This window comes from Mobula birostris, chromosome 14 (genome assembly GCF_030028105.1).
Source record: "Mobula birostris isolate sMobBir1 chromosome 14, sMobBir1.hap1, whole genome shotgun sequence".
Taxonomy (NCBI): domain Eukaryota; kingdom Metazoa; phylum Chordata; class Chondrichthyes; order Myliobatiformes; family Myliobatidae; genus Mobula; species Mobula birostris.
Genome location: NC_092383.1, coordinates 13,639,844 through 13,667,190, shown reverse-complemented (window position 1 = coordinate 13,667,190; position 27,347 = coordinate 13,639,844). Strand labels below are relative to the sequence as shown.

The following is a 27,347-nucleotide window of genomic DNA, read 5'->3' as shown; positions in this document are numbered from 1 at the left end:
AAACCTATGTGGTCATGGGGAATATGTATAAATTTCTTACAGACAGTGGTGAAATTGAACCAGGGTCACGGGCAGTATCCCCTACACTATCGTGGCCCCCCCCCCCCCGATTCTATCACCTATCTTCCACTCCAGCAGCAACTTATAATGGCCAATTCAGCAACCGAACTGTATGTTTTTAAGATATTGGAGGAAACCAGAGCACCCAAAGAACTTTTTCTGCCATGAACCGCTACCATTAACAGAGGGATCTGTGGACCCCAGGTTGGGAACCCCTGACCTATAGGAAACCCATAGGCTTACAGGGAAAATGTGCAAACCCCACACAGTCGGAGCCAGAGATCAGGATTGAACCCTGGTCTCTGGAGCTTTGAGGCAGCAGCTGTGCCACTGTGATGCCCTGGCTTCGGACAGTTGCCACGGAATGAGGCGAAGTTGGTGATCAGTGATGTGTTCATAAGGAAGGAGATACAGAAGCCTAAAGACCCATACTCAATGTTTTAGAAACAGCTTCTTGCCCTCTGTCCCGCCCTTAAGATTAAAGTCTGTCACGAGCCTTGTGGCCCATCAGGCCGGAGCTTATGCCGGTTTCCGTGGCGTGAAGCGACTGAGAGTATGAGACTCCCTCCCCGGATAGGACGCCAGTCTATTGCGAGGTTAACCCCCAGCATTTTTGCCGGTACCCATTCTCACCTGGGTAGACTGGAGCATTGTGTGGTTAGGTGCCTTGCACAAGGACACACATGCTGTCTCAGTCGAGGCTCGAACCCACGACCTTCAGATCGGTAGTCCAATGCCCTAACTACTTGGCCACGTACCACGCTGCTCCGCCCTTACTGAGGTGTTAAAACATCAGCTAGACAATCAGCCAAATTCCATTCAAAAAAGGACATGAGAGTCAAGATGTAGTGTCCTAGCACCTTGTGTATATTGCAGATTCAATGGCATGGCATAGTGAATAAGGAGTGAAACTGAAAAACACAATTACTGTGTTGTTCCATTCACACAAGTAAATATACACGGGTAAGTAAGAACTTAGTTAAGTTCCCTGCAGGTAAGTAATATGTGTAAACCATTTGTATTTAGGTTAGTGTCTAACAAACTCAAAAATAACATTCTATTTTAGCAAAATCTAGGTGATACCTTTAGATGAACTTAAAACAATATAACATCAACTTACAAGCAATGCTTCTGCTGGGGAAACAACTGGATTGCTTTAGATATAAACTTACTGAACTCTTTAACACTGCCTCACTTTTTTAATATACAGTATTTCTGATATTTGAATGTTTTTTAATCTATTCAATATACATATACTGTAATTGATTAACTTATTATTTTTATTTATTTGTTTATTTTTTCTCTTCTGTATTTTGTGATGCATTGCACTGCTGCTGCGAGGTTAACAAATTTCATGTCACATGCCGGTGATAATAAACCTGATTCTGATTCTTTGGCTCCTGACATAAACCTCTGGTCTTCTGCCTGCCAAAGTGCTTTCCTACTGCCTATTTCCTGACCGCACAGGAAGTAACCTAATGCGGATCTGAAACTGCTCATTTCAAAGTAAAAGCTGAATGTGCTTATTCACAGAGGAAAAAATAAATAAATCAACAGTTGAAAGGGCAGAACACCCTCTGCCGTTGGTTTTCTGAACAGTCCATGGACATTACCTCATGATTCCTCTTTAGAACATGAAACATTTCTTAATATATGTGAGTGATAATAAACCTGATTCGGATACTGACTGAAGTCACTATATTTAGTTTTAAAAAAAGAAGTTGCTTAAAAAACAGGATGTTAGATAGGTATACTGACAATTAGGATACTATGGTGAGGCAAAATGAGGTGGTGGTGAGCTGGGAGTTGTCAGTCTACATTTGGAGACTTGGCAGTTGATAAGTCTAGAGCAGACCTTGCCACCTCAACTTTAAAGACATTGGAAACGGACTGTGCACCCTGGCTTTGGTAGAGAAATCTGTATTCTCTGGCTTCAGCTCTTAAATTTATCATTCAATACACAGATTTGTTACTGAGTGCAATAGAAACATGGATACTTTCTTCTTTGCCCCACTTGAGAACTGAGCATGTTCTAAACTAGGCACCACGTTCTTAGAAGGACATTGGAAACAGCAGTATGCCTGGTATGGAAACACCAATGCCCAAGAATGGAAAAGCCTACAAAAAGAGATGGATGCAGACCAGTCCATCACAGGCAAAGCCCTCCCCACCTTTTGGCACATCTACAAAGAGCTTTGTTACAAGATAGCAGCATCGATAATCAAGGGCCACCATGACGTAGGCCATGCTCACTGCTGCCATCGGGAAGGAGGTACAGGAGCATAAAGTCCCACACCATCAGATTCAGGAACGGTTATTACCTTACCAATATTAGACTCCTGACCATCAAGGATAACGTCACTGACTTCAACTCTGAACTAATTTCACAACCTATGGACTCACTTTCAAGGCCTCAATAACTCACGTTCTCAGAATTATTTATTTACTATATTTGCACGGTTGTCTGTTTTCACATGGGTTGTTTGTCAGTCTTTGTGTGTAATTTTTTCATTGATTCTATTATATTTCTTTATTATACTGTGAGTAACTACAGGAAAATTAACCTCAGGGTGGTATATGGTGACATATCCGTGCTTTGTAATAAGTTTACTTTGCACTTTGAATTTTGAATTATAGTATTGCTGTGCCATTACAACAAGACAGCAACATAACAATGTGCGTGGCCCATCAATAACTATTCTGAGCACCATCTGTTCATTTTGTGAATTGGATTTAATCTGCAGGGCTCTTTGCAGATAGCTGACTGGTGGTGTAGTGTGCATTGACACGGGACTTCAAGGTGATTGGTCCCGGGTTCGAATCCGGCTGGCCCCTGGCACGCTTTCCATCTGTGCTGGGTTGAGCATTGAGCTAGCAACTTGGCCTCGTAAAAACAGACAAATGCCAAGGAAGCAGCAAAACAAAAATGCTGCCCGATGCACCACAGGGCACAGAAAGGAGCAACAACACTCAGTGCGGATATTCTTCACTCCATTTTGGTGGAATCCAAGGAGCACATGGTTGGACTGAATCAGTCTTTCTCAACATTTTTACCAATGTGCATCTCAGACCAAGTTATGTTCAGGAAGTTACCATTGGGTTCCTTTGTAGTCTACCAACCTTCACCCGGGGAATTTGCTGAACGTGGGAAGGGGAAAATTGTTCACTGGTCATGGAGCATTCCCAAGACGGTCCTGTTTTTTGCCAAACTAACGATGTTTATCAATTGCTTGATTTAAAAAGCTCTCAGTGTCAAGGACTTTGTTAAGAACTATTCTGGAGCCTGGGACTGAAAGGTTTCATTGTATTTTTGCATTAAGCAAACCGGACCAAAAATATATGCACAGTAAAATGTGTAATCAAAACTTTTGTTTGGTATGTCACAGGATTTAAATTCAACATTGTTCAAAGAGTTCAAGTCATGGAACTGAGTAAGTTAGCCACAAGTGAATGACTTGTTATGCAGGGCAGCTGAAGAGCCAAAAACAAATTGAGTATGGTGCCTCCTGCGAGTACAAAAGCTTCGTTAGAAATCTTGTTTACATCAGGAAATTTGTTTGACTAACTTGTATCAAAATAAGAGTTAAAAATACTGGAAATACTCAGCAAGGCATCATTAGTGGAGAGAGAAATTGAGGTAATTTTTTTTTAGATCTTTCAACAGAACTGAGAAATGTTAGAGCTTGAAGCCGTTTTGAGTTGCACAGAATATGGAAGTGGGGGGAGGTCAAAAGGAATATCTAGTGAAGGGTGAGAATGAAGAACACAAGTGGTGTTGGTGATGCCTTGTAAAACTCAAATGCTTTATCACCTTAGTTCACCGTTCCACTTTCACTCTGTCTGTGATCTCAGAATAAGAATCAGGTTTATTAGTGGTCACTTTATAAAGTACCTCCTGTACCTTATAAAGGGGCCACTAAGTGTATGTTTGTCGTCTTCTGCTGCTGTAGCCCATCTACTTCAAGGTTTGACATGTTGTGCATTCAGAATTGCTCTTAATAAGAACTTAAGAAGTAGGAGCAGGAGTAGGCCATCCAGCCCATGGAGCTTGCCCCACCATTCAATAAGATCATGGCTGATCCGTCCTTAAACTCAATTCCATCTACCTGCCTTTTCTCCATAACCCTTAATTCCCTTGCTATGTGAAAACCTATCTAACTGTTTCTTAACTATATTTAGTGAGGAAGCCTCAACTGCTTCCCTGGGCGGAGAATTCCACAGATTCACCACTCTCTGAGGAAAAACAGTTTCTCCTCATCTCTGTCCTAAATCTTCTCCCCTGAATCTTGAGGCAATGTCCCCTAGTTCTAGTCTCACCTACCAATGGAAACAACTTTCGTACTTCTATCTTACCTATCCCTTTCAAAATGTTGTATGTTTCTATAAGATCCCCTCTCATTCTTCTGAACTCCAGAGAATATAGTCCCAGACGACTCAACCTCTCCTCATAGGTTAACCCCTTCATCCCTGGAATCAATCTGGTGAACCTCCTCTGTACAGCCTCCAAAGCCAGTATATCCTTCCTCAAGTACGGAGACCAGAACTGCACACAGTACTCCAGGTGCGGCCTCACCAGTATAGTTGCAGCTTGATCTCCCTGTTCTTGAATTCAATCCCTCCAGCAATGAAGGCCAACATTCCGTTTGCCTTCTTAATAACCTGTTGTACCTGCAAGCCAACTTTTTTCTGCACACCACTGTTGTAATGTATGGTTATCTGAGTTACTGTTGCCTTCCTATGAGCTTTAATCAGTCTGGCCATTCTCCTCCGTCCTCCTCCTTCCCATCACCACTACTGGGGTATAGGTCACTGACAGCAACTTGCCAGAGTTCTCTGTTTCTAGGCCAAAGGGCCGAATGTTGATCGGCACTGTGGTTTCCACTTTCACTACATGACTTCATACACCTTCTAAGTGAGGATCCTTCCTCTCCCAGAGATTGGATCTTTGGAGCTTCTGTTGGTGTTCCTGTAGCTTTGAGTTTTTATGGGATGGATTGCGAATTCCATGCCCAAACCTCCTCCTTTCACAGCCGGGCTTGGGACCGTTTATGGCAGAGGTTGTTCTCTTTTGACTTCTCTCATTAACAAGGTGATTTTTTTTTCCCTACAGAACTGCCACTAACTGGATATTTCTTGTCTTTTTTTGAACTAACTATTCCCTACAAACTCAAGAGACTGTTGTGCGTGAAAATCCCAGGAGATCAGCAGGTTCTGAGATATTCAAACCACCCCATCTGGCACAAATAATCATTCTACAGTCAAAGTCGCTGATGCCCATTAACTTCAAGTGAATCACCCTTTCCACTGTTGATCCCTCAAAGAGAACTGGTGTGTATTCTCCTGGCTTCCTCATCCTGAAGTCCACACTTAATTCCTTGGTCTTGCTGACGTTGAATGCAAAGTTATTGTCACAACACCACTCAAGCAGCTGAACTACCTCATTCGAATTTACCTTTTCCAATTAACCGTTCATTCCAGTTTGTGTCGGAAGTCTCCCATTCTGCTAAAGGATTAAACTGTATGGTTAACTCAGGTTTTTGTCTCTCCTAAGATGCTATATTGGGGCACCTCCAACCTTCCCTGTTAATACAATTGTAGTTCCATCACAATTTTTTCCTCTTCTGATCTCCTTTATCTCCTTCTATTTACACCTCCTAACAGATCAGCTGCAGTTAGGAAGCCTTCACCACACTCTCTCCAGTCAGTGCTATCACCTTTGGTCTTATTCCAGTCCCTCTTTGTTTCCATCCCATTACAGATATTCCTTTCATTCCATCCACCCTCCTGCCTCTTCTCTACACCTTAAGATGTGTTTTCTCTTTCTGATGAAGGTCATTGACCTATTTATTTATTATTTGAGATATAGCATGGAATAGGCCCTTCTGGCCCTTTGAACCATACCGCCTAGCAATCTCCCAGTTTAATCCTAGCCTAATCACAGGACAAGTTACAATGCCCAATTAACCTACCAACTGGTACGTCTTTGGACTGTGGGGGGGGGTGCGGGGAACCAGAGCACCTGGAGGAAATGGGGCGAATGTGTAAACTCCTTACAGTGACCAGAAATATTAACATTGCTTCTCTCTCTCTCTCTCTCGCTCTCTCTCTCGCTCTCCTGCTCTCCTCAGATGCTGTCAGATTGGCTGAGTATTTTTCCTGTAGTGTAGCTGTTAGCGTAACTCTATTACAGTACCAGCAGTCCTGGTTCAATTCCTGCCACTGTCTTGAAGGAGCTTGTGAGCTCCCACATAACTGTGTGGGTTTTCTCTGGGTGCTCTAGTTTCCACCCCCTAGATTCCAAAGACATACAGGTTCGTAAGTTGTGGGCCCACTATGTTGGCAGCCCCCAGCATTTCCTCTGATTATGTTGGTCGTTACATATTTTAATGTGTTTTGATGTTTCAATATACAATGTTTGCAATTTCAGATTTTTGATCATCTTTTGTGGCATTTTTGACTATACTAGTGACATTTATCAATAGTTGCGGCTGGGCCCTCTTTTTCCACCTACTCATTTGTAACATGGATCTGTGCACTAGCTGATCTCTGAAACTATGGCAGTACTATCACAGTACACCACAGAGCTCCCTCTCCTGCTGCCCACGTCCCTCATCCCACACTAACCTGAACTTTACATCAGAATGTATAAAGTAATTCAGATTCTGGAGATGCACATACATGTGACCATAACCTCATGTTTGCCTCAATGAGATACAATGCTATATAATTCTTTGACCACTGAAAATATTTAAAAAATAGAAAGCACCTTGCCCACATGTGGTGCTACTTGCTTAAATTACTTTTAACAGAACCACAAAAGTGAACCACACATTTCCATTCCGTAATCGTGATCCACATGCTGCCTGCTCGTTCCCAGCCGTATGCCCCGGTCAACGGACATGACAGGCCGGGTGATGTTATGTTGCTGAGAACAAAACATTTCTAGGCATTTCTGCTGTTGGGGAGTTGGCCTGCTCATTGAACTTACAAACCACTTCAAAGATTGCACCTCTTGCAAATTGCTTTAGTCCAACAAATGCTATTTGGTCTAACCTTGAATCATTTTATGTCATTTAACTGGGAATAGTGTACATTTGTGACTATTTGAATGTAGCAATAGATTTAAAAATGATATTCAGCTTTCTCCAAGGTTCAGTGGATATATTGAATTTGAACACTTGAGTTAAAATAGCCCGAATTCAATCCCTAACACTGCCTCAGCTGGTTTCATGGTTGGGGGGGCAATGAGGTCACTTAACAAGGACTGAGAAGGGGGAAGATTTTCTATCTATCTACTTATCTTTCTCTCTCTCTACCTCTCTATCTATCTATATCTCTAGCTACAGTGCATATAAAGATTAGTCACTATTCACTTCCCCTCCCTAGAAGTTTTCATGTTTTATTGTTTTACAACATTGAATCAGAGTGGATTTAATTTGGCGTTTTTGACACTGATCCACAGAAAAAGACTCTTTCATGTCCAAGTGAAAATAGGCCTCTACAAGGTGATCTAAATTAATTGCAAGTATAAAACACAAAATAATTGATTGCATGAGTATTCACCCCCTTTAATATGACACACCAAATTATCACCGGTGCAACCGATTGGTTTTAGACATCCCATAATTGGTTAAATGGAGATCTGTTTTTGGAGACCTGTGTGCAGTCAAGGTACTTCAGTTGATTGTAGTAAAAACACACCTGCATCCGGAAGATCCAACTGCTGGTGAGTCAGTATCCTGCCAAAAACTACATAATGAAGACTAAAAGAACACTCTAAGCAACTTGGGGAAAAGTTTATTGAAAAACACAAGTCAGGAGATGGATACAAGAAAATCTCCAAGTCACTAAATATCCCTTGGAGTACAGTTAAGTCAATCATCAAGAAATGGAAAGAATATGACACGGCTGTAAATCTGCCTAGAACAGGCCACCTTCAAACACTGAGTGACCGTGAAGAAGGGGACTAGTGAGAGAGGCCACCAAGATAACTCTGGAGGAATTACAAAGTTTCAGTGGCTGAGATGGGAGAGACTGCGCGTACAACAACTGTTGCCCGGGTGCTTCACCAGTTGCAGCTTTATGGGAGAGAGGCAAAGAGAAAGCTACTTTAAAAAAAATACTCACATGAAATCTGTGCTAGAGTTCACCAGAAGGCAATTGGGAGACTCTGAAGTTAGCTGGAAGAAGATTCTGTGGTCCGATTAAACCAAAATTAAGCTTTTTGGCCGTCAGACTAAATGCTATGATTGGCGTAAGCCAAACACCGCACATCATCAAAAACACACCATCCCTACCGCGAAGCATGATGCTGGCTGCATCTTGCTGTGGGGATGCTTCACTGCAGCAGGCCCTGGAAGGCTTGTGAATGCAGCAAAATACAGGGAGATCCTGGAGGAAAACTTGATGCAGTCTGCAAGAGAACTGCAACTTGGAAGAAGATTTGTTTTCTTGCAAAATGATGATCCCAAGCATAAAGCCAAAGCTACACAGGAATGGATTAAAAACAACAAAGTTAATGTCCTGGAGCGGCCAAGTCAGAGTCCAGACTTCAATCCAATTGAGATTTTGTGGCTGGACTTGAAAAGTGATGTTCACTCATGACCCCCATACAATCTGACAGAGCTTGAGCAGTTTTGTGAAGAAGAATGCTGAAAAAATTGCAGTGTCCAGATGTGCAAAGCTGATAGAAACCTATCCATACAGACTCAAGGCTGTACTTGCTGCCAAAGGTGCAACCACTAAATACTGATTTGAAGGGGGTGAATACTTATGCAGTCAAATATTTTGTGTTAAATAATTGTAATAAATTCAGACCAATTTGTCGAAATTTGTTTTCATTTTGACAAAAGAGTCTTTTCTGTTGATTAGTGTAAAAAATCCACTATGATACAATGTTGTAAAACAATACAACATGAAAACTTCCAAGGGGGAGTGGTGTTGAATACTTTTTATAGGCACTGTATCTCTCTGTCTCTTATATCTATCATGGTAACAGGCCCTTCTGCTCCAATGAATCTGTGCCACCCAATTTCACCAAACTGACCTACTATCCCATATATCTTTGGAAAGTGGGAGGACATTGAAGCACCAGGAGGAAACCCACACAATCACGGGGAGAACGTATAAACTCCTTACAGACAGCAGCGAAATTGAACCTGCATTGCTGGTACTAATTGCTATGCTACTGTGCAAATCACTATCTACTGACCACTTATTGAAATTACACAGCTATTGGAGTTAGTTAACTGTAAGTAAGGGGTTTGGCTTGAGTGTAGGGTTGCCAACTTTCTCACTCCCAAATAAGGGACAAATGTAGTAGTCAAATACGGGACACTTGTGTTTACCCCGAGAAAGACTACCATGACCATGAAGCCTTGCGCGGGCGCCTGTGTGGGCATGCGTACCGTGCGCAATGCGTGTACGTGCTGATTTTTTTCCTACAAATTGGTTTTGGCTTAATCTTCCCAATTCTGCTTTTACTATATGTTAGTGTTATTTTTGGTTTTATGTGTTATTTGGTATGATTTGGTAGGTTATTTTTTGGGTCTGGGAACGCTTAAAAATTTTTCCCATATAAATTAATGGTAATTGCTCCTTTGCTTTACGCCATTTCGGCTTACAAATGGTTTCATAGGAATGCTCTACCTTAGCAAGGACGTACCAATTGGTATGGGACAAACCAACTTAGCTCAATATACGGGATGTCCCAGCTAATACGGTAACAGTTGGCAACCCTACTCGAGTGGCCTATGAGGTTTAATCCCATTGCAGTCAGTACTTTGACTTGCATGAGAAGAATAACTCGCATTAGATGGGGTGCTCAGGTTCTAGCACAATGACCAGCTTTCTATCTTTTAATTCTTGCATCTGGAACAGGTGTTGCAACTGCCATGTAACATCTGAATCAACAACTGTTTTAATATTTGTCCCAGCTGAAATCAAATTCCAAGGGGAGTAAAATAAGATTCAAGATAGTTTGTTGTCATTCTTCAGTGCTCGAGTGTAAAGGGAAACAAAATGATTGTTACTCTGGATCCAGTGCAGCATTAGAAAACAATAAACATACAGGACATATTAAAAGCACAAAAAAACACAATAAATATAAAAGCAAGGTGCAATTGAAATTTCAAAGAGTTCAAAATAAATTTATTATCAAATGACAGAACTGTGCAAATGTCTTAAGGACGTTATATAGCTATGGTGCCGAGGACTTATGCACAGTCCTGTGTTTGTCAACGTGGAGCAGACAAGGAGTTCATAAATCTGGCAGGAGCAAAGGATGTTGGGAATATTGAGAGTGGCGTGCCGCAGGAGGGGTGTGGTGGAGAAGGGGTGCCAGGATTGGGGGTGGCACAGGTGCAGACACACGTAGCTCTGAGACACCAGGCAAGGTCTTTTGATTCCAAACAATGGTTTATTGACGTTACAGCGTGTCTCTCTGGTGCTTCCTGCTCCCTCACCCTTTTCCCAACCACGATTCCCCTCTTCCCACTCTCAGTCTACAATAGTGACCCATATCAGAGTTAGGTTTATCATCACTCACATACGTCATGACATTTGTTCTATTTTGTGGCAGCAGTACAGTACAGTTACTACAGTACTGGCTCTATATATGTGCTTAGAATTTTGCACAGATCTGTATATGTAGCTAGGCTGCCTAATCCTTTTGCACAGTTCTGTACATGCATGTCATTTTGCAGACATTCATAGTAACTGCAAGGAAGCACAATAGTCAATGAAAAACCTACGCACAACGAGAACTGACAAGCAACCACTGTGCAAGAGGCAACAAACTGTGGAAATACAAAAAGAGAGAGAGAAAAAAATAAACAAAACAATAAATAAATACACATTAAATATCGAAAACATGGGATATAATTAATGCTGCAGCTTGACTTGTAACTCCTCCACCAATGGTTTTTATGCAATAGGTTTGCACTCACAACATAGTTTTGTATCTAGAGAAGTAAATCACAAATCTGTGTACATGTTCTGTGATTGTTTTTCATGTATAAAGTTATCCATTTAGTTTAAAGCCGAAGACTGAAGGAATGAAAGAAATGTCTTTTTTAAAAAAAGGGAAACGTAGAGAGGATACAGAGGAGTCTTACCAGGATGCTGCCTGGATTGGAGAGCATGTCTTATGAGGAAAGGTTGAGTGAACTAGGGCTTTTCTCTGGGGTGAAGATGGATGAGAGATGACTTGATATCAGTGTACCAGATAATAAGAGACATAGAGAGAGTGGACAGCCAGAGACTTTTCCCAGGGTGGAAATCGCTAATACAAGGCGGCATAATTTTAAGGTGATTTGAGGGAAGTAAAGAGGAGATGTCAGAGGTAGGTTTTTTTTACACAAACAGTAGTGGGAATGTGGAATACGCTGCCAGGGCTGGTGGCAGGGGCTGATATATTAGGGACATTTAAGGAACTCTTGGTTAGATAGGCATATAGATGATAGAAAAATGGAGGGCTATGTAGAAAGGAAAGGTTAGATTGTTGTTAGAGTAGATTAAAAGGATTGCACTACATTATGGGCTGAAGGGCCTGTACTGTGCTGTTACGTTCTATTTACATTCTATGTTAGTCTAACTTGATGAATAGAATCCAACTGTTTGCTTTTTTTTTGGCCCTTGGATACAATTGTGTGAATTAACTAATTGTAGTCACTTATTTGAACAAATCATTAAAAATTTCAAAGTTCAAAATTAAATTTATTATCAAAATTCATGTGTCATCGTATACTACCCTGAGATTATTTTCTTTCGGGCATTCGCAGCAAGTACAAAGAAACACAATAGAATCAATGAAAGACTATGCACAAAGATGGACAAACAACCAATGTGCAAAAGGCAAAAAATAGTGCAAATTTGAAAAGAAAAACAAAGTGATAATAGTAGATGAATAATAATATTGAGAACATGAGTTGGGCTCATATCCACTACTTTTTGTAGGGTTTTCCATTCTTGAACTTTGTTGTTTCCATACCAGGCCATGATACACTCAGTGTACTCTCCACCGGGTATATATAAAAGTTTGAATCTTTGCAAGCTTCTAAGAAAGTAGAGGCCATGCCATGCCTTCTTTGTAATGGCACTTGTGTGCTGCGCCCAGAACAGATCCTTTGAAATGATAATGCTGAGGAATTTAAAGTTACTGACCCTCTCCACCTCTGATCCCCTGATGAGAACGGCATCACGGCCCCTCTGGATTCCTCCACCTGAAGCTAATAATCAGCTCTTTGGTTTTGCTCACATTGAGTGAGAGGTGGTTGTGGCAGTGCTCAGCCAGATTTTTCAGTCTCCCTCCTACATGCTGATTCATCACTGCCTTTGATTCGGCCAACAACAGCGGTGTTGTCAGCAAACTTAAATAAGCTGTGCTTAGCCTCACTGTAATGAGTCTTGGGCACAGATATATAGCTGGAGTGCATAAGACTTTTGCACAGTACTGTAATAATTTTATATTGATCTGTACTGCTGCCGCAGGAAAAATAATTCTTGACACGTAAGTGATGATAAACTTGATTCTATTATGTGTCTCTCTTGTGGACTGATAGTGGGAAAGTGGCGGGGGGGGGAGTTATGGTTGGGAAAAGGGGAAGGGAGAGGGGAGGGAGCGGGAAGCACCAGAGAGACATTCTGTAATGATCAATAAACCATTGTTTGGATTCAAATGACCTTGCCTGGTGTCTCAGGACTGGGTGTGTCTGCACCCACGCCACATCCTGTCTCTGGCACTCCTTCTCTCCCCACCTGTCCCACACCCCCTCCTGAGGAGCTCCATCCTCGCCGTTCCCAACATCCTTTGCTCCCGCCACATGTACAAGCTCAGTCTCTGCTCCACGTAGATAAATAAGACGAAAGTCTTAGGCGCCCTAGCTATATATTTGTGCCTAAGATTTTTTTTTACACAGTATGGTATAATTGGCTTATTTTTGAACCAATTATTTTAATTACAAAAACGTACTTTAAAAATAAATACAGTAAATGCAATATAATTGATATGTCCTTCTTTACACCCATTGTGATATTTACGTCTTCTCACAATACATCATTGTCACTCATGCAGGCAGTCACAGTAAATACCCATGAGGTGTTCAGAAAGCTGTTACACAGGACCCAGGCACCTTATTGTCCTGTGGTGGCATGTCTAGACTCTGGTCTTTACCCACCAAGCCTTTGCAGTGCCCGCACTGAGCTTCAATATACGCCTCCACTCGTCCTCCTGAAGGAATCAAGATGGCACAAGTTGAAATGGTCATGAAAATATGGGGCTGTGGTCAACACTTTCGTCATTGCCACATTCATTAAATGGCTGGTGAAATGCATGATAAATCTGTGAGATTTGTCAGTCAGTTGTCTGGCCTTGAAGTCACCAAGAAAAAAAACATAATCTATAGTATTTGAACATATCTCTTAAACACTTTTCCTCAATGGTTTGAGGTGCTGAACACGTAGACTAAGTCACATGGGTGGTGTGTGCTGATTAGGCCGGAAGGGCCTGATAACGTGCTGTATCCATAAATGAGTAAAATAAATACCTCCCCACCTGCATTTGCTCAGGGTTCAGGAGTAATTACTTGATAGAAGACAGACCCTTCTCTCTCTCTCATGTGAAACCTGCACTGTCAAGGAAGGAGGTTGGAATTTTTGTGGCAATAAATGAAATTGGTTCTTCTGATCTTTCAGCACAGATGCAGGCGAAAATATCAACCTCATTTCACGGCTGGATAGGTTAATGGCAGTGAAGCCTGTGTGAGATCCATGTTTATTCACAGCAGCAAACATAGATTTCAAAGGGAGGTGTAACAATGGCATGTGCAGCTGATTCATTGAATGGTAGTTCAAAGAGGACACGTTACCTAGTCTGTTTATACAGTTTTGACAAACTGACATACACCTGCACTTAAAACCAATAGTTATTTGTAAGAGCTGGTGGCTGGGTTGATTGAATGTGCAGATGTGGTGAAAGGGAAATAGCTCGAATAGAATCATAAACCAAACCAGCATGTATACAGGCCCCTCTCCCCAACCGGTCCATGGTACCACCCAGATAGTCCCAAGTACCTGCATGCAGCCAAAATCCTTCCAATCCTCATCTCTCACTTTCCTAACTGTGTGTGAAAATTCCACGGCCTCAGCTGTTTGAGATACTCAAACCACCCCATTTGGTAACAGCAATCATTCCAGAGTCAAAGTCACTTAGATCATATTTCTTCCCCATTCTGATGTTTGGTCTGAACAGCAACTGAACCTCTTGTCCACGGCTGCCTGGTTTTGTGCGATGAGTTGTTGCCACATCATTGGCAGATAGAGGGGCCACTGATGTGTATATTTCACCTCAGTGGATACCGCTCTATTTTAGCAATTTACCCCATTCCGCGGATTATTTGGACGACAGCAGGGTCTGCAAGACAACCCTTGGTCATTTATTCACACATTTTAAGCAGTGGCAAGTGTATCACCAGGAAAGTTATATTCTAGCTTTACTTTGTCCATTGCTGTATACTGGTTTCCAAGCTCAGGTAGTGGACCAAAGATCCAACCCAAGATTCATAATTTTTATAGCAGGGTCTTTATAATTGGTGCTGCCTTACGTAGCTTGTGTTTTCAAAGTTAGTGGATTGGGTAGAGACAGGATTTGGGATAGTAATTGAGTTTAGGGAACCAAGAAAGACTGAATTACAATTAGAAAAAAAAATCTGCATTTAAGTCGCACTTTTAATAATGACCTCTGGCCTTCCCAAAGTACATTAAGGTGTAGTCACTCTTTTGGAGGAAAGGCAACCAAATAGCACACAGCAGGCTGATAGTTTCCAGATATTCTAGTTAAGTAATAACAGTGTGTGAGGATGAGGGTTGGGAGCAGGTGCATATTGTCAAGGACATTTGGGAAAATTGCTTTGGGATACAGCAAATTCTCTTCATCTGGTATTCATGTATGGAAATTTTCATACAACTGCTTGTTGAATTGGTGTCCGTCGGCCAAAACAGATAACATAACACAAACACATGCGACTGATGCTATTTAAAAACTGTTTGCTCCAAGTATGGTACGCTATCTAATGGCCAAACAAGTGCATGTGACTGATGCTAGGTAAAAATTGTTTGGCAAGTCTCCTGCCCCAATTAAGTGGCATAGTGTCCCAAATAAACAAAGGGAAACCTGGCTATTTTCTCAATTAGTTTTTGTTCTTTAAGAGTTGTATCAAATAAGCAACTGCCCTGATTAACCAATGACCCAATTGACTGGAATTTGCCATAGTGTGTTGCTCTGGGTGGGACATGCAACAAAAAACAATAACATTCAGCAATTATAAAGAATAATATAAAATATAAATTTAAAGGCTAAAATAAGGATATGGAATAAAATGTGCATAAATGCATACATAACTACATGTATTCACAGTGGGGAGAGTAATACAAAATGTGGTTGAAAATGTCTGCAGTGACTGAGGTAATAGATAAGGGGGTGTGGAGGTGGCTAACTGGAATGGTTGATCAGATTAACTGACTGGGGAAGGAACATTAAAGATCGCATGAAATTTTTCTGTTAACAGCCCTGTAGCACACCCCAGAAGAGAGCTTTTGGAAAAGGCTGTTTGTAGGGTGGGTAGTGTCCGCAATGATTTTTTCTGCCCACTTCTTCATCCTGGACACATACAAATCCTGCAGTGATGGTAGACTGCAGCCAATGACCTTTTCTGCTGACCTGACAGTTCACTGAAGTTTTTCTACATTATGAGAGGATGCTGTGCCAAGCCGAGCAATAATGGCTGATGTGAGAGATGCTCTGTATGACGGCAGTGTAGAATTGCACCGGTACGTTCTGGGGAAGAAGGAATTTCACCAGCTGCTGCAAGAAGCATATCCTCTGCTGAACCTTTTTGTAAGTGTAGGAGATGTGGCTCTCTTTCATGAGGTCCTGCAAAATAATGATGCCCGGGAACCTGAACGTCGAAACGGTGCTAACTATAGAGTTGTTGATGAGTGGATGGAGAGGAGACACATTTCTTCTGAAGTTAATGTGCATCTCCGCATTATTTCAAATGTTAGGCAAAGTAAGTGTGAAAAGACAATTATATTTACATTTATACAAAATCGCAATGCTGATAGCAGGAACATCCTCTGAAGATTTGGCACCTCAAGTGCAGGTGAGTACAGACAATCATTTGATTTACTTTTGCTGTGATTTACAATAACACAGCTCAACCTTAAATTGTAGAATTGCAGTGTAAAATATTGTAACTTAAAAGACTATGAGGTCTAGAACGAGTGGATAGTCAGACACTTTTTCCCAGAGCAGAATGTCTAACAAGAGGGGGATAACTTTAAGGTGATTGGAGGAAAGTAGGGGGGTGGGTTTCAGAAGTAGTTTTTTTTATGCAGAGTGGTGGATACATGGAATACCCTACCAGGGTTGGTGGTGGTAAAGGCAGACACATTAGGGGCATTTAATAAACTCGTAAATCCTACCGAAGCACATGACCATACACTCTGTTCTATCTCCCACTTTTTTTTGTCCGTTCTCCCAATCTTTCTAAGTCCTTTTGGAGACACCTGCTTCCTCAATACTACCTGCCCTTCCTCTTATCTTCGCATTGTCTGCAAACTTGGCCACAAAGCTATCAATTCAGTCATCCAAATCATTGACATAAATGTGAAAAGTGGTCCCAATACCAACAGCTGCGGAATTCCACTAGTCACCGGCAGCCAACCAGAAAAGGCCCCCTTTATTCCCACTCTTTGCCTCTTGCCAGTCAGCCGATCTTCTAGTAACCATGGGCTCTTATCTTGTGGGACCTTGTCAAAGGCCTTCTAAAAATCCAAATAAACAACATCTACTAACTCTCCTTTGTCTATCCTGCCTGTTATTTCCTCAAAGAATTCCAACAGAATTGTCCTGTGACTCATAGCAATGAATCTTTAAATAACTTCAGCCTTGCCTTTTGGCAGTCTTTAGTTGTACTGGAAATGTGATTTATGTGTAGGGAAAGTCAGTCGATGATAAATGTCAGCATTAAACACTGAAGGTCCTCATTCCATTTGAACAGATTGCACAGAAATTTTCCCGCCAAGAGCATGGGTGGTCACAGTTTGAAGTGTAGTCAAGCCCTGTGGTGGTGAATAGATAGATATCACAGTCAAAATTTGTTTGCACCCACACCTGAACGATTGAGGCATGGCAATGAACAGGGAAATGAAAGTTAATCTTTGGAAACAAATCGGTTATTTATTGTCACGCTGCCTATTGGCAGGAAGTAAATGATTCAGATTGCTTTCCTGATGTTAAAGTCAGAATCAGGTATCACTGGCATATGTTGTGAAATTTGTTAACTTTACGGCAGCAGTACAATGAAATACATGATGAATAAATATAGAAAAACTGAATTACAGTATGTATGTGTCTATTAAATAGTTAAGTTAAAATAAGCAGTGCAAAAAAATTTTTTTAAGGTAGTAAGGTAGTCTTTATGGGTCAATGACGATTTAGAAATTGGAAGCCAAAAGTGATGAAGCTGTTCCTGAATCCCTGAATGTGTGCCTTCAGGCCTCTGTACCTCCTTCCCAATGGTAACAATGAGAAGGGGGCATGTCCTGGGTGGTGGGGGCTCTTAACGATGGATGCTGCCTTCCTAAGGCACCGCTTCTTGAAGATGTCTTGGATGCTACGGAAGCTGGGACCCATGATGGAGCTGACTAATATTACAAGTTTCTGCAACTTATTTCGATCTTGTGCAGTAGCACCCCCCACCCCCACACCCCATACCAGACAGTAATGCAGCCAGTCAGAATGCTCTCCACGATACATTTGTAAAAGTTTTGGAGTGTTTTAGTTGGCAAACCAATTCTGTTCAAACACAGTATGAAATATAGCCGCTGTCTATAGCTATATCAATGTGTTGCATCCAGGTTAGGTCCTCAGAAATATTGATACCCAGAAACTTGAAATTGCTCACTCTCTGCACATCTGATCCCTCCATGACATTTGGTTTGCTCTTCCTCCTCTTACTCTTTCTGAAGTCCACAATCAGCTCTTTGGTCTTGCTGACGTCGAATGCAAGGTTGTTGCTGCGACAGCACTCAACCAGCTGGTATATCTTGCTCCTGTACACCCATTTATTCATTTCTCCCACCGTTATAAAATGTAATTGTCTCTCAAGACATTATTTTGATAGCATCTCCTTGGAGATGGAACAGGTATACTTATCCTTATAATAACCAGGATAGCCAAAACATACAGTCTCAGATTTAATTTGTGTGTGAGTACCATTTACCATCGTCACTCAGAGCTTTCCCAACCCCAGATCTTGAAAGATACTCCATTCTCGCTGCAGGTGATGGTAGCCACTTGTTTGCAGCTGCTCTTGTAAGATCAGCAGCCTTGCTGTACTCTGCTTTGTTAAAATGCTTTTCAATTGCCAGCTTAGTTGTGTGCATTGGGCCTTGCTGTAGGTTCAGCTGGTTAGGTTCAAGATTCAAGTTTATTTGTTTTCAAGAGCATTCAAGTATTCATGATTACTTAATGTCATTTCCAATACACAAGTATAAAGGAGAACGCAATAATTGTTACTCCAGATCCGATGCAGCACCAAAGAAAACTTAATGAGATAAAGAACACGATAATTAAAAAAACAAATACAGAAGATAGCTTATAGACTTTAATTATATGTACATAAATTGACAAAAGGCATAGTACTGTCTGTACGTAAGGTGACTCTGACAGGAATGATGAAGTAGTGGTACGGTGGGTTAATGGGTAGAAGTATTGATTAGCCATACTGCTTGGGGAAAGTAACTGTGTTTTGAGTCTAATGGATGTGGTGTGGGTGCTACGTATCGTCCTCCTTGATTCAAAACGTACAGAGAAATGCGTCATGCATATTAACAACCAACACACCTGAGGATGTGCTGGGGGCAGCCCACAAGTGTTGCCAGCATAATATGCCCATAATGCTCAGCAGAACAACACAGAACACAACAAGCAACAAACAATAACCACAAAAACAAGCTCCATCCTCCCTCCCACCCCACAAACCCACACATTCCTTTAAGCCAAGGACAGATCTCGAACATTTACAGACTCGGGCCCACAGACAACAGCCTTCGACCTCCCCAGTGGACTTGGTTAGTGTTCTATTTTGAATTTCTTGGTAACCATACATCAGTCCTGACAAGCATCAGCTCATAGAATGGAGAGAAAAAAAAACGACATTTCAGACCGGCTCTGGGAACAAATTTCCATCGCAGACCCACCCTGGTCAGCTCATTTCCTCCAAATTCAGCACAACAAATTTTCATTTCCCTGAGCTAATGTTACTGGTGTTTAGGCATGAGAATTTGTAGCTAAACCTGTGGTGGTTGCCATATTAACTGGTGGGTGATCTTCATTGCAGTCGATTCAATACTAACTGACTTTATTAATGAAACTGAATTTATTAATGAGTACAAAGGGCAGAATTTTAAGCTCCTCTATACAGCAAGGATCTGATGCAGCATTATGAAGAAGAGTTTTGGCATTGAAACATTAACTCAGTTTGTCCATCTGCAGATGCTGCCTGACCTGCTGAATGTTACCGGCATTTAAATTGGTTTATTATCGTCACGGGTACTGAAGTACAGTCGAAATCTTTGTTTCGCATACCATCCTTACTTATCCAACTATGTATTAAGGTATTACATAGGAAAGCAATAGCTGAATGCAGAATAAAGAGTTTCAGATAAAGTGATTTGCAGGCAGACAGGCAATAAGGTGTCGAGATAGATTGTGAGGTCAAAGACCCATTGAACAGATTTGAGACGCACAGTGTTTGCATCATTGTAGAATATGAAGCAATTGTAATTAGAATGCCAGCTATATGGAAGGTGAAATCTTATCTGAAAAAGTATCATTAGAAGGTTATGTTTTGGACTTGTACCATTGGGCCCTTTGCTTTTCTCCTGAGAATTTATTAATATTGTCAGTTTTGAAAACTGACTTTCTACCAAGTTAGAGGTGTCACTGCATGATTCGCTCTCCATTCTTGAGAGAGTCTGTGTTTGCTTTACAATGGACAATTGGAAAGATTCTCAGTGCTGCTTACACAAGGAGGCTGGAAAACTGGGAGAGGGGCCAGGGAAATACTTGGGGGAAAATATGAATCAAGATAGCACCCACAAGGAAGGGTAGGAGGAGGAATCAAATGACTTCATTCTTGATTCAGTATCTCTTAGCGCCCGATTTATTCTGTGTTTTAATTTTATAGGGTTTAAACTGAAATGGTCACTTGGTGGGATTTAAAATTCAATTCTGACCGAAGGCTCCTCTAACCTACTTTTGCCTCTTCCTTGCCTTGGAGACATGGTACAGTTTCCTGGACCAAGAAGCCATACCAAATCAAGACAGTGCAGATGATAATGCCTGCATTTGAAATTGCCATAATTTCATAGCAATTTCTATGCATTATTTCATAGTATAGCAGGTTACTTTGGCGTTTACACCAAATACAATACTGTGCGAAAGTCTTAGGCACATATCTGTAGCTTTAAAGCAGAAGTTGATAGGCTCTTGATTAATAAGGGTTACAGGGACAAGGACGGAGAATGGTGTTGAGAGGGAAAATAAATCAGCCTCGATCAAATAGTAGAGCAGACTTGATAGGCTGAATGGTCTAATTCTGCTCCTACGTTTTACTATCTCATGATCTTTCTATGCAGTAGAGAAATTCTAGGCAGCTTCTAGAGTAGGATATATGGTCAACACAACATTGTGGGCCGAAGGGCCTGTAATGTGCTGTAGATTTTCTATGTTTCCAAGTTAGCAGAATTGGGCCATTTGGTCCATCAGGTCTGCTTCTCCATTCAATCATGGCTGATCGATTATTTCCTCTCAACCCCATCACCTATGGAATCATATCATTCAAGTTACGTGTATTTCCAAAGGATAAACTCTCCCACTTTGAGCATATATAATCGGCACGGCCCAATTTTTATACTTCTCCTGCCGAGTTCCAGATATCACACAGTCTTTATTGTTTGTGGGAGCTTGCACTGCACAAAGTTGATTTCTGCATTTTTACCTGGGAACAGTGGAAACACTCCAAAAGTACTTCATTGCCTGTAATATGCTTAGGGACATAAAAGGGTTACAGAAATCGAAGTCCCTCACTTTTTTTTTCCCCCTTTCACAGAACAGACTGGCAATTCAGGAAGCTGAGAATGTGGCCCTCCCAGGTTTGAGTGTCCCTGCCCTTTCCATGTGGCTGATATATCAGTAAGCTTGTCTGGGTTAGCTAGAGACACTTACTGCTGGATATTTGGGGGATAGACGGCAACTTGAACATTTGGAAAAACTCCCCAGGCAATAAAATCATTAAACTCTGATCTGAGTCCCTATTTGCATAACATATTTAGACTCTGTGGTTTTTAAAGAGATGTGGATCAACCATGGCTAAATGACTCAATGCAGCCCTAAATTTATAAATAGCAATAAAAAAGAACTAATTTGTTTCATCTTTTCACAAGGCCTTCTCAGGAATAAAGCTATTTTATTAAAATTCTAAACGAAACAAATTTAAATTTTAAAGAAATCTTGAGGCTAAAAAAATTTGGTACCTCCCCACAGAATAGCAATGGCAAAAGAAGCTTTCCAAAAAATGAAGACCATATTAACAGACAGAAAGATGAGCATGTACACTAAAAACAGAATACTGCAGTGCTACATTTATTCTATCCTGACTTATGGAAGTGAATGCTGGACCATTTCTCCAGCAATGGAAAAGAGACTAGAAGCAGCTGAATTATGGCTCTACAGGAGAATGTTAAAAATATCATGGACCACACACACATCAAATGAAGTTCTGTGAAGAGTCCAAGCAGTTCAATCACTCATACCAACAATAAGAGAAAGACAACTCAGATTCCTAAGAACACACATCAAAGTTGCTGGTGAACGCAGCAGGCCAGGCAGCATCTCTAGGAAGAGGTACAGTTGACGTTTCAGGCCGAGGCCCTTCCTCAGGACTAACACGAAGGGTCTCGGCCTGAAACGTCGACTGTACCTCTTCCTAGAGATGCTGCCTGGCCTGCTGCGTTCACCAGCAACTTTGATGTGTGTTGCTTGAATTTCCAGCATCTGCAGAATTCCTGTTGTTGTTTGTCAGATTCCTAGGATGCATCATGCAGAAAAATGAACTAGAAAAACTCATACTCTCTGGAAAGATTGAGGGGAGCAAACCTAGAGGAAGACCTCGGCTTGTGTACATCAGAAGCATAGTCAGGTGGCTACACATCGAGGAAATGGAAGTCATCCAAAAAACGAAGGATAGATCTATATGGAAAACCATGGTCACCAAAGTCCGCATCGGGTATGGTACCTAGACAGACTGATCTCCCCATTGGCCCTTACCAATTTTTTTATCCATGCACCATAAAAAAGCATTCTATCTGGATGCATTTGGCTTGGTGTGGCAACTGCTCTGCCTGTGACTGTAAGAAACTGCAGAGAGTTGGCGGACACGTCTCAGCACATGGAAAGCAGCCTTCCCCCCAGGGACTCTATCCATATCTTTTGCTGTCTCAGTGAAGCAGCTAGCATAAACAATGACCCAACTCATCCCAGACTTTTTTCCCCTCTCCCATCGGGGCCAGAAGATACAAAAGCCCGAGAGCACGTCCCACCACGTTCAAGAATAGCTTCTATCCCACCGGAATAAAGCCGCTAAATGTTTCCTAGTATGATAAGATGGACTCTTGGCTTCACAATCTACCTCGTTATGACCTTGCACCTTATTGTCTACTTGTACTGCACTTTTGCTTAACTATTATACTTTATTCTGCATTGTTATTGTTTTATCTGTTCTTTCTCAATGCACTAAAAATGGTTTGATCTGTATAAATAGTGTGCAAGCTTTTCACTGTATTTTGGTACATGTGATAGTAAGAAACCAGTATCAGTACCAAACTTGTTACTGCCTTTTGATTTGAGGCTATCGAAGGAAAGATTGATCTTTGGCAAGATTTGGTGCAGGCTAATGGGACTATCTCTGACCACGCACTCTGACTCCAGCTGGAAATCAGACAGAAGTAATCCTTGCTGAGGCTTGCCTACAGGACCTGATCATACCAAGGATTTCCACTGGCTGCTCATTAACATTATTGCCCCTAGTCACTACACACAAAGCCAGTCATGTAGCAGCTATAGTACTGTGCCAAAGTCTTCGACACATATGTATAGCTAAGGTGTCTAAGACTTTTGCACAGTACTGTATTTGCCAGCGGAGAGCGTGTTTGTAAATTTGGCAGGAACAAGGGATGTTGGGAATGGGAAGGGCAGAGTGCAGTGGAAGGGGTGTGGGACGGGTGGCAGAGAAGGAGTGCCAGGGGCTGTGGTGGAGAAGGTGCAGACACTCCAAGCCCTGAGACAAGGTCAAGGTCATTTGATTGCAAGCAATTAGTTTATTGATCGTTACATAATGTGTCTCTGGTACTTCCTGCTCCCTCCCTACTATAATCCCAACCACGATTGCCCTCTTCCCAATCTCAGTCCTCAAAAGAGTCACATATCAGAATCAGGTTTATCATCACTCAAGTACGTCATGAAATTAATTTTATTTTGGGGCAGCAGTACAGTGTAATACATAAAATTAGTACAGTACTGTGCAAAAGTCTTGGGATATATATATATATATATATTATGACATTTCCACAGTACTCCTCTACATGTGACTCTTGAGCCTTACAGGCCCCACAATCTTGGTATTCCTGTGCAAAAGGAATAAAGAGAAAGACTTTCATTTCTGAAACGTCTTTCATGCCCATTATTGGACATCCCAAAGCAATTTACGGTCAATGACGTGCTTTGGAACTGTAGTTCCATTGCAGTGTGGAATGCAGCACGGCAAGATCCCAGAACCAGCAATGTGAGGCTGTTAAGATAATCCCTTTTGATATTAGGTTGGGGAATAATTTTGTTCAGATCTTTGAAGGATGCCTTGGGGATCTTTAAAAATCCATTTAAGTGTGCAGGCAGAGCCCTGGTTTAAAGCTTCATTTGAAAGACAGGACGCCTTATACGGCACTGGACTTCTGGGATTAGTTTTGTCGAGTTAGGAGGGCTGAGGGTTCTTGGCCAGGGCAAATCCTTAAGCAGGCAAGAGCAAACTGAGCAGTATTTATTTCTTCAAAGTACATTTATTATCAAAGTATATATATTGTATGCAACCTTGAGATTCATCTTTTTGCAGGTGTAGTGCCCCCGAAAAAGGGAGGCAATTGAAACATAAACACTGTACTATTCATGCATCAGTAACTTAATAAATCACAGTGCATCCAGTTAACTCTATAACTGGAACACCACTGGGATTGTGAAACGGGCCCAACAGAGATTGCACTTTCTGAGGAAGCTTAAACAAGCATCACTCCCACTAACATCTTAACTACATTCTACAGAGGCGTGGTTGAGAGTGTGCTGACCTTTTGCATCACAACCTGGTACTCCAGCTGCAGTGCTGTCAACAAAAAAGCCTTGCAGAGGGTGGTTAGGGGAGCAGAGAAGGTTATTGGGGTCTCCCTACCTTCTGTCCAAGACCTCTTTCAGAGTCGATGCCTCCAGAAGACACGGTACATCATTAAAGACCCCTCACACCCTCTCCATGAACTGTTTGTTCTTCTGCCATCAGGCAAACGTTACAGGAGCATCAAAACTAAAACCATAAGGCTACTAAACAGCTTCCTCTCACAGGCAGTCAGACTGCTAAATAGCTGCTCTACCTGACTCTGCTTTGGACACTTTTAACTTGCGCTAGACACTTATAACTTGATTTTAACTGACATGTGGCTGTTGTGTTTTACTATTTATTGTTATGTTTATTATTTGGTGTTGCATTTGTTATGTTATGATTGCACTGCTCCTGAGAAACGCTGTCTCATTCTGCCCTGCAGAGCTGATGTATGGTTAGAATGACAATAAAGTTTTTTGAATCTTGAACAATAGGCAATCAGAGGTGCAATAAATCAAGTTCAATTCTTTTCCCACTTATATTGTTATGCATTGAGCATTCAGGCTTTTTTTTTGGTTCAAGTCTGATTTACCCTCAAGATAACTGCGCAGTGGGAGCCCAGGCATAATCGCTCTGATCACTGCATCGATGATCTCTTCTTCTGGACAGCCTCTATTTAGGGTGCTTTCTATCTGGCGAACAAGGCTAGAAACCAACAATTTGTCTTTCTGATCAGGTTCACCAACCAGACCGGATATTTTAAAGTCTTTGTGCCGTGCTGGTGGGACAATTTTCCCTGAACTAACTGTTGAGAATCACTAGAGCTTACCTTTGTATTGAACTGTGGGTTACTGTAATTTCCCTGTTTTCTTCCTCTGTTTCGTTAGCCACAGCAGTCATAGCAACCACGAACTCATTTAACTTGTCTCTGACCTGCAGAAATTCAGAGATGCCACTGCCCTCCAAATTTCCCAGCTCCTCTCTTCCCAGATGGTGACTTATTAGGGATATGAGAGACAAAAGTATTTTCTTAGTTATGTTCTCTTCTGGGAGCTGAAGGAAGTTACTGAGTTCTACTAGCATGACTTTAAGTAATTCGCACACTTTCTCACTAATTTCTTCTTGGAGATTCCTAAGCACATCCATTTTCTTTTCCCCTTGGCAGTGGTGCGAGTCACTGTGTTGGCTGGAGAATACCTGCTGCTGACTGGATCCTGCAGCCTCGAGCATTCACTGTATGCACTGCTCCATCAGCTCTCAGCCTCAGCTTCGCCTCAATTAACTGCCTCACTCTGCTGCTGCTCCAAGCTTTTAAGGAAAGGCTGGGTGCGGCTTGGATGAACTCAGTCTGGCAAGGAAATGGTCCACCTGCACACCCATCTCAGCGGTACCTCCAATATGTTGTTACTCATTTAACATTCAGGCCTTTTGGATTCCATGGGAACATATCACTTTATTACAAATTCTAAAAATATAACACAAAATATAAAAATACTCCAATAAAATATCACCTTCTGTTAACAGCAATACTAGGCATCCGAACAGTCATACTGCATGCTTATGGCACTGTCTCCATGCAGCTTTAATATTTCAATCAAACAAGCCATGTGGGTGAAAACAACCATTTTTTCATGGTTTCCAAACAAACATGTAACTCAAAGATTTTACAAAACTTTGGAAAAAATACTTAATGCTTTTCTGAGAACATAAATATGCCAATTTGCTTAAAATTCCAATTATTTTCTGTATTTCTTGATTCTCAGAATTTTCAACTATACACATTTGCATGTTTTAAAAATCCCTTTTTTTTCCCTCAACATAAAATTATATTCACATTAAATAAGTCACTTTAACTCTTTTTGAAAATTATTTATAGCTAAATTGAACAGATTTCAACCTTGTCACACAGGCAGCCACAAAACAAAGAAATATGATATAGGATAGATAGAACATTTTTCTTTCCCCTAGGGGACTGAATCTAGAACTAGAGGGCACAGTATTTGAGGTGAGAGGGGAGAGAAATTTAAGGAAGATGTGACGGGTAATTTTTTTTTTAAACATGGGGTGGTAAATGTCCGGTAAGAGCACCTAGAGGAAGTGATGGAAGCTGATACAATTACATTTAATAGGCTGTTGGACAGGTACTTGCATAGGAAAAGCAGAGAAGGATTCAGGCTTAATTCAGGAAAATGGGATTAGTGAAGGCAGGCACCAAAGTCAAGATAGAGGAGGTGCTCCAAAACATCCCATTTCTGTGGTGTATGAATCTATCTCATCTATTCCCTTTTTGGTATTGGTTTATAATTGTCACTTATACCAAGAGACAGTTAAAATTTTTTCTTGTATCCTGTTGATACAGATCAAATCATTACACAGTGCATTGAGTTAAAGTAAGGTCAAACAATAATGATGCAGAATACAGTAACACACACAAAATGCTAGAGGAATTTAGCCAGTCGGGCAGCATGGATGGAAATGAACAAGCAGTTGACGTTTCGGGCTGAGACCCTTCTCCAGGACTGGAAAGGAAGGGGCAAGACGTCAGAATAAAAAGTTGGGGGGGAAGGGAAGGAGGATAGCGAGGAGGTGATAGATGAAGCTAGGTGGGTAGGAAAGGTAACTGGCTGGAGAGGAAGGAATCTGATGGGAGAGGAGAGTGGATCACTGGAGAAAGAGGAGGAGGAGGGGACCTGGGGGGAAGTAATAGGCAAGTGAGAAAAGGGAAGATGCTAGAGTGGGGAATAGAAGAGGGGGAGGGGATTTTTTTTACTGGAAGGAGAAATCGATATCTCGAATACAGTGTAA

General features: G+C 41.5%; 1 protein-coding gene across 4 annotated transcripts in view; it reads left to right on the top strand.

Moving 5' to 3' along the window:
- The window catches only part of LOC140209706 (EGF-like repeat and discoidin I-like domain-containing protein 3), a 125,408-nt gene that overhangs the window by 19,957 nt on the left and 78,104 nt on the right, over positions 1-27,347 (top strand). The window lies entirely within an intron of this gene.